The sequence below is a fragment of the Gossypium arboreum genome, chromosome 10 (genome assembly GCF_025698485.1).
Source record: "Gossypium arboreum isolate Shixiya-1 chromosome 10, ASM2569848v2, whole genome shotgun sequence".
Lineage (NCBI taxonomy): Eukaryota > Viridiplantae > Streptophyta > Magnoliopsida > Malvales > Malvaceae > Gossypium > Gossypium arboreum.
Window position 1 is genome coordinate 7,533,280 of NC_069079.1, and position 9,023 is coordinate 7,542,302.

General features: G+C 34.6%; 2 long non-coding RNA genes across 5 annotated transcripts; both read left to right on the forward strand.

Annotated features, from left to right (window-relative positions):
• Positions 1–427: 427 nt before the first annotated feature.
• LOC108489223 (uncharacterized) lies at positions 428–3,877 on the forward strand. 4 transcript variants are annotated; one of them, XR_001871923.2, is made up of 4 exons: positions 428–658; positions 820–1,109; positions 2,917–3,001; positions 3,560–3,877. It is a non-coding gene; the product is annotated as an uncharacterized LOC108489223 (long non-coding RNA). The 4 variants fall into 4 exon arrangements; XR_008272304.1 differs by having other exon boundaries at positions 429–658; positions 847–1,109; XR_008272302.1 differs by having other exon boundaries at positions 434–658; positions 922–1,109.
• On the forward strand, positions 1,116–1,744 carry LOC128281991 (uncharacterized). Its single transcript, XR_008272306.1, has 2 exons — positions 1,116–1,289; positions 1,373–1,744. It is a non-coding gene; the product is annotated as an uncharacterized LOC128281991 (long non-coding RNA).
• Positions 3,878–9,023: the final 5,146 nt, after the last annotated feature.

A 9,023-nucleotide genomic window follows, 5' to 3' on the forward strand; every position in this document is an offset into this window, starting at 1 on the left:
AATTTTTAGAATTAGGATCAAATTTTGAATATTTGTAAATTTTGAGGGTTAATTTTTAAAATTATGACTAATTTGATATAATATATAAAAGTTTATGGCTAAATTTGTTATTATACCTATTTTTAATTGTCACGACAACTTGTCACTTTTGATTTTAATGAGAGTGACCAAAATGATCGAATTATGAAACATGTATGGTTAAATTGTAAATTTCTTTTTTAAGTACTTAAAATGAAATTTTTTAATAGTTGTGTTGGAAATATATATTATATAGGATTTTTTTTGAAAGCAATATTAGACTGGATAGAAAAAAAGAATAAAAAATACAGGCCCAAAAACAAATAAGAAACAGGCCTAAAGAAGATAAAACAATAAAACAAAAACAAACCCAACCGCAAACTTCAAAAAGAAAAAAGGAAATGAAAAGTCACTCTCTATCCAATCAAACTGGCACTTGGACTCCATTAAATCACCATTAAATTCCCATTAAATGCACTTACCAGATACCCAAGAAATAGCAGTATCCAAAACGAAAAAGTCAAAACCTTTGTCTACTATTCTTTATTTTCCAGGAACCTCCCCCTCTCCAAACTCAATCTAGGGTTCCTCATCTTTTCCTCTCCTCCGCACTGAATACAAAATCTAGGACTCCACTCAGGTAAATATCTTCCCTTTTTTCAAGCTTTCTTTAGCCAAATGATGAGCAAGTAAGTTTGTTGGTCTTGAAATGTGCCTGAAAATAATCTGTTGGAAGTTTTCTTTATATTGTTGAATGTTTTTTGTAATAGCTCATATCTCTGATTTATCCTCACTATCTAGTTGGCTTTCTTTATTGTTGTCAATGAGTCTTCTTCAATTATCACACACTGTATCCCCATGCGAATGCCTAGTCGCAGTGCCTGACACACGCTTGACCTTCAGCAGCAAACGAAGAAGAGGTTGCTTAATTTATGGCCCACGACCATGGAAGCTAATATTTCCCCCAGTGGGTTCCTCACCACTACCCCCGACCCGAATCTTGCATACTGGGGATCATAGGCCCCATCAAAGTTAATCTTAAAGAAAGGTTCATGAGGGGGGGTTCCCACTTATCAAAATCTCTCGTTCGGGTAAGCTTTTCCTTTTCGATCGCTTCAAGTTCTTTAACATAACTTATGGTCCAATCTGAGATCTCCTTACTAGACACAATTTTTCTTTCATGTACGAGGCGGTTTCGGCTTGTCTAGAGTGTCCAAAGCCCATAACAGAAAATTCTACATTGATTACTAGTAGCTATTCGAAACACCCAGGTAACCCAATCCCAGAAACTATTATCCGAATTATTCAGCATCTCATGAGAGATTAAGACTAAGTCAAGTCCCCACTGATATAGGGCAGTCACGAAACACATGGATAGAATCCTCCGTAGAATTGCAGCATCCTGGTTACAAAGTATTCACTGCAATCCTTCTGTAATTTAGATTGACAAAAGTAGGAATAAAATTCCATGAAAATCTCCAAATCATAGTTTTAATTTTCGGAGGAATTTGTAAATTCCATAGCTTTTTGTAGAAATGTCTAGAATAAGCATGTGATGTATTATCAGTAGGAAGACGTGAACCAATTTGTAATAATTTATAGGCGCTTCTCACAGTAAAATCACCGGTCATTTCACCACACTAAACTTGTATTCTTCAGAGATTGTCCTCGCCAATGGAATTTGCATAATAGTATTTACGACATCCATAGATGTATTAAAAATTAACTCTTCTTTCCATTCTCTAGTGCTAGCATCAATTAAATTAGACACAAATTCAACTCCATCATTAGTGATTGTAACATTCATTCTACACCCTACAGACCGTGGTAACTAAGCATCTTCTCTAATGGAGATTCTTTTTCCTGAACCCACCCTCTAGGTCAGCCTCTTCTGAATTAGTCCTTTTGCCGCCCACACGCTTTTCCAAGTATACGAAGGTAGACTTACTGTGTAACAACTCGTTTTTAGTCAAATCAGAATAGTGGCTTTGAGACAAAAAATTTGAGGTCAAAATATTTATTTTATTATTATTTTAATATTTAAAGCATGATTGAATGATTGTGTGAAAATTTCGTTAAGAAATTTTATTGTTTGATTGGTCAATTTGATAAAAAGTATTAAATCGCGTAAATTACAAAAGTGTTGTTCTATTAGCTAATGATGTCAAATAGCTATAGAACCTTGAATTTTAGGTCCTTAAGTGGTAAATATACCATTAGTTGGTTAGTGGATGTTAATGGTTTGGCATAAATGAAATTTTGTATTAATTTTAAGGTTAAAGTGGTAAAATAGTTAATAAATGATATAATAAATAAAACAAAATTCATTTTATATTATCATCATCTTCTTTAGCCAAATTTGAAAAGAAGAAAAGCCAAAGTTCTAGTTTTTCCATTCGGCCTTGGTTAAATTGCTCATTAAGGTATGGTTTTTGTTCCGTTTTTAATGATTTCTATATTTTTGAGATTGTTGTTTCGTAGTCTAGCTAGCCTGTACCTTAAATTTTGAAACTGTTAAATATTTATCATGTTGCTATTGTTGAATGCTCGAGTAATTTGATGATTTCTGATAGATTTGAAAGGTTTAATGTTAGATTAATAGCTTTTGTAAAGTGATTTTTGACAAAAATGTCAAAAAGGGATTAAATTGAGAAAATGTGAAATGTGGTGGTTAAAAGTGTGAATAAATTTAAAATATGGGCTTCTAGTAACATGTATAAAATTTGGCTGAGCATGAGTTTGTATTAAATTGCATGAATTTGCAATTTTATGAAATAAGGACTAAATTGTAAAAAAATGTTAAATTTTAAGGGAAAATGTGTAAAATATTCATAATGTATAATTTAGATTGAATTGAATAAATATTTGATTAAATGAGTTAATTTTTAATATATTTAGATCAAGAAAAACAGAATTCGGATCAGGATCGGGGAAAAACGAAAGTTATCGACTAATTGGCTCGATTCGCCGTTTTAAATCTAAGGTAAGTTCTTATGTAATAATCACTGTTATAATTATGCTTTTAATGCTTTGATATTAAATAAATTGTATATACAAGACTACAGTCATGTTCGACAACAAATCAGCTATATGTGGCACTTAGTGTGCGATTCAACATAGCTTCGGCTATATGTGGCACTTAGTGTGAGATTCGACATAGCTTCGACTATATATGGCACTTAGTGTGTGATTCGACATATCTTCGACTATATATGGCACTTAGTTTGCGATTTAAGATAGTTTCGACTGTGTACGACACTTACTGTGCGAAATATTGAATATTCAACGGTAATCCAAATATGTATGAGCTTGTTACGGATTGGTACAAGTATGTACATGCATATTATGAGCTTTAAATCGAAGTTTGCATATAAGCGTATGAATAAACATGTGAAAGATTTGTTAGTAATCATGAATTTCATGTTAATATGTCTAAATTGATGAATGGTGTATTTCTGATTAGTTAAGTTTATATTATACGAGCTTACTAAGCTATAAAGCTTATTTTGTTTATTTTCTATGTCTTATAATGATTTCAAAGCTAGCTTGGATTTGGGGATCGTCAGAGAATACGTCACACTATCCAACCATCACTTTGATACTTTTGAGCTTATGGTTTAGTCATATGGCATGTATAGGATATTGGTCATCTTGGTTACGTTTTGGTAGTGAGTTTTGCCATTTGAGATGGCTTGTGAATGGCTATGTTTTGGTTTGTATATATATATAGTTGTGAGACTTGGATTAATTTGGCTAGCTTGATAATGTATATATAAGTGTGCTTATGGCTTATATTATAGGGTTTGTGGAATTGGTATCATGCTTGTGAATTGGAACAAAATGATGTGTGTTTGGTAAATGTTTAGCTATTGGATTGGTATATGTGTTTAGGTATGTTTTGCTTAAGAGAAACCTAAGTTATAAGCATGTTGGTTAATAGTGTGGGAAATGGTATGAAATTGTCTTGGTTATGGCTAAAACATATGTTCAACTATGTTATGTTGTGGTGCCATTTGGGTTGTTTAGGTATATGAAGTTGTGGGTGAAAAATTAGCTTGATAAATAGCCTATTTTTGTCCACACGGGCATGTGTCTCAGCTGTGTGTGACACACGGTCTTGTTGCAAGGTCGTGTATCCCCTGGTGTTGAAATTGAAATGAAGTCAGTATGCTTCACATGGTCTCACACACGGGCGTGTAATCGGCCGTGTGGTACAAGTCAGCATACCCCTTAATTTGCACAAGACCTAGCACACGGGTGTGTGACTTGGCCATGTTGCATAAGTCAGTATACCCTACAGGTTTGGCACGGCCTAACACATAGGTTGATACACGGGCGTGTGTGGCCACTTCGAAGGGCACACAGGCGTGTGTGGCCACTTCGAAGGGCACACAGGCGTGTGGTTGGCTGTGTGACTCAATTTAGTAACCCCACTTGTTTGGACACGAAGTAGAACACGGGCTAGGACACGACTATGTGCTCTAATTTCGAATGTTCACACAGCCTGTGACACGGGCATGTCTGAAGGCCGTGTGAGACACATGGCCTGGCCACACGGGCGTGTGACCCCTGTTTTGAGAAAAATTTTACTAAGTGTTGAAAAAGTTCTCAAGTATCTGGATTAGTCTTGAACCCCTCTCAATGTATGTTTAAGGCTTCTTAGGCTTGTTTAAGAGACACTATGATTGTTTATGATTTTGTTGTATTTGAATTGATAATTGTTTATGAAATGTATGTTTAGAAGTATTGTAAGTTTGGTAATGCTTCGTAATCCTATTCTAACGTTGAATACGAATAAGGGGAGTTACACACTGACCTTGCATTTAAGAAATTTGTTAATGAAAAATATTTCTCTTTTAAAACTCAGTTAGAAGAGAATTATGATAATTAATAATGTGCCAACCCTGATTGGTTAACAATGCGATATTAAATTTTGCAAGTTTTTGAAAACCCGTTCCTTCATTTTCCTTGAGTTCACAAAGGAAATACCAATTGCACCAATGAATATCCTTCTTGTCATAACTTTTCTGCCACCATTTTGGTGGCCATAATGCTATCTAACTCATCACATAAAGACTTAGGTAATAAAAAACATGTCATTGAATAAGTAGGGATGGATTGAAGAACGACTTTAATGATTACCTCTTTACCTTCTTGAGATAAGACCCTGATACTCTAACTTTCAATTCACTTATTGAATTTATCCTTAAGAAGTTGGAAAGTTTGCTTTTTTATTTCTCCTCACCAAATTAGGCAAACCAAGGTATCTTTCAGTACTATTCGATACACGTACCCCCGAAATCCCTGATGCAAGTTACCTATCCCCATTCAGAAGTATTTGTACTGAAAACCACTGTCGATTGATCGAAATTAACACATTGACACAAACAACTTTTATATTCTCTCAAAATAGTTTTCAAGGTATGAGCCCCTTTATTCTTAGCTTCTCCAAATAGGATACAGTCATTCGTAGAAAGTAGATGAGAAATTTTTGGGCTGCTTTTACTAGCTTTAGCCCTTTAATCAGGCTATCTTGCATCACTACCCTTATAAGGGCCAAAAGTCATTCGCTACAAATCAGAAACACCTTTGTCTACATCCTTTAGCCGGCCTAAACACCTTGCCAACCTTCTTATTTATGATGACAAAATACGAGACAAAGGAGACATATTTCATGACTAAAAAAACCCAAACCAAATCAAAGCCCATACCTATCACCATCTCCTTAATAAACTTCCATTCAACCCTGTCATAAACATTGCTTATATCAAGTTTCATTGCCATAAAACATTTTTCCCTACTTTCTTTTGCCAAAAAGTATGCATAAATTCATAGGCAATCAAAACATTATCTGAAATTAATCTTTCCGGAACAAAGGCACTTTGGGCTCTATCAGTACAATTAGAAATTACTACTTTAAAACGATTCACTATCATTTTAACTATCACTTTATAAAGCACATTGCATAAACTAATAGACCTAAAATTCTTAAGATTCGATGGATGTGGAACTTTTGGAATCAAAGCAATATTTGTGACATTTAGAGACTCAAAATTCGTACATTTATTAAGAACTTTCAAACAAAAGGTTGTAACATCCCTTCCAACAATGTGCCAACATTTTTGAAAGAACAAGGCTGGAAAGCCCTCCCCCGGTGCTTTTGTAGATCCCATCTCCTTAATCGCCATCCAAACCTCTTCCTTAGTATATTTCGACATGAGCTTTGGTTATCCTCAACACTAATACATTGCTCGATCACGAAAAGTAGATGATTTATATCCTCAACGCCGTTTGAGGAAAACAGCTTATGAAAAAACCCCAAGCTAGTTCCTCCTTCTCAATTTCATCACAAGTTTTACTCCCATCCTCATATTCTAAGCAACCAATATAATTACCACGCCTTCGCTAAGATGCATATTTATAAAAAAAATCGATATTCTTATTCCCTAATTTTAACCAGTTCCCTCGATCCCTCTATTCCCAATAGACTTCATCTTTTTCAATTTCAAGATTTAGCCCGATCTTTATATCAATAATTTCAACAAGATTCTCATCATCCCTCTCTGCTTTTATCAGCTCATTTAGTCTACTAATTAAGTACTCGAGGCGTCCCTTTTTTATTTAATTTTTTTAGCCCATTTGATCAACCCCCTTTTCAATATGTCCAACTTACACAAAAGATCTTTTGAAGAATCCTTCCAAATTTTCTCCACTTCTCTAACATAAGACTCCTTCAAAACCTACCATGACTCAAAACGGAAGCCATCACCTCTATCACTATTCCCAAATTGAGCTGTTTGTATAAGTAGAGGACAATGATCTGAAAAAAATGCTCTAGATGTCGAATAGACACATTAGGAAACAAGTTTATCCAGCTAACATTTGCCACTCTTTTATCAAGCCTCTCTCTAATGTTAGTCTCGGGTAAGTTTCCTCTTTCCCATGTAAACCAAGCTCTAGAGTAGCCAACGTCTATTAATTGACATTCCCCAAAACTCCTCTAAAGGCATTCATTCTTCTTTCATCTCTAGGTAAACTCCTCACTTTTTCATTCACATGCATAATCTCATTAAAATCACCATAAACAAACTAAGAAATCTTTGGATCACACTAAAACCTTCTTAATAAATTCCATGAAGCCTTCTTATTATGTGCATAAGGTGAGCCATAAAACTATGTAAACCTCTATTTTCATCATTTACTAACTTCAGAAACATCAGCATCAATATGGTTGTTAGAGAAATTTCTAAGATTTACCGAAACATCTTCTTTCCAATCCAAGCAAATACCACTTCTTAAACCCTCACCCGAAACCTCAATGGCATTAAGAAAATCACACTTCTTTTTAACACGTTTCTTTTGCACATTACTTAACTTAGTCTCCAAAACAAAGACCATTTGGGGATTATACATCTTTAGCACATGTAGAAGCCTCCTTACAATCCGTGGACTCCCCAAATCACGAACATTCTAATTTATGATATTCATTGCGACCGGTCGGCTTAGCCCTTGGCAGTTGCTAATATAAAATGGTTACCTCCCGATACTCTCATATTTCTAACTATCAAATAGCCTAACTCTTTTCCCTCAACAGAATCTTTTTCCTCCCTTTTAGGCCTTTTCTTCCCATCACCCACTTAATCTCACACTCCTCAGAATCATGATCTGTTAATCCTTGACCTTGTATTAAAGATAACTCCTCACCCCCACTAGATATAACAGAACATATCCCCTTCTAGATTAACTCACAAATTTAGGTCAATATTTAGCACATCCTCCCAATGACAACCATTATTCTGACTACTTTTTTTTGTTACTTGCCCCATCGAAAACCTACCTTTTTTCGACCCTACATCCCTCTCATGTAACCACACACTACTCATAGTAAGAGCTCTTCTAGACTGAGCTCTTAACGATAGATCTCACTCTATTTCAGCCACTTCAAAACCTAGCGCCATTTTAGTTTGATAGAAAGAGTCATTGTGCCTTAGTCGTTTACAAAAAAAAGCAAAACATGGTCAAACGTTCATATTTAAAGCTAACATAGGAGAAAATTCCGGAAGAAAACACATTCTTTTTCATTTTCAACGGATGTCAAACATTTAAGATCATTTTTACTCGTAAATACAATTGTAGCTCCCTATTAAGATTCATACTATCATATTCCACATATTTCCTGAGAAAATCCCTTAATTGCCTCTCCAAAACCCTATTAAAGAAACCTGTTGGCACTCCATGGATCTGAACCCAAAAATTTGCTTAAACAAGCGATACTTTCAATGGATCTTCACCCCTCGTTAAACGATGTAACAATAAAACATGGTTATTAAAAGTCCACGGTGACCTTTTTATCACCATTTCCAAATCCATCGTATGAAATAATCTAAATAAAAATCGCTTTTCCCTAACTCCAACATCTAAGACTCTTCAACTGGATGCCATAGATTGGTCATTGTGCTTCTCATTGCTGGGAAGTGAATAACACTAACCGTCAGAAAACAACCAACCAGACAAAACTCCACCCTCTCCATCTCTGAACCAAGATCCATTCTTGTTTGCAAAATCTCATCTTCCTCATCATCTAAAGACAAATCCGCTAACTCTTTCTCCATACTAATGAAATTTACTAGATCCACCAAAACAAATGAAAACAAAGAGTCACTAAAAGAAAAACAGAATAGCACCATCAATCCCTATCGTGAAACCAAAAAAAATAAAAAAAAAAAACCTAAAACAAGAACCTACTAAAGACCAGCAGACAGAGGGGTGCTAGAAAAGCAAGACATTATAAAATGACAAATTTATAATTTTGTTTGTTCTTAGTGTTAATATATATATTTAGATTAATATATTTATCGTACATTTTACTTTATTTTCATATATAGTCTGACTGCCTTTTATTAATAGTAATAGTATCAAGATTTTTTGGTATAACCATTGGAATCTACGCATGAAAATTGTAGAAACGAAAAATCAGTGGAATTGCTTATAGATTTTTCCCTAAC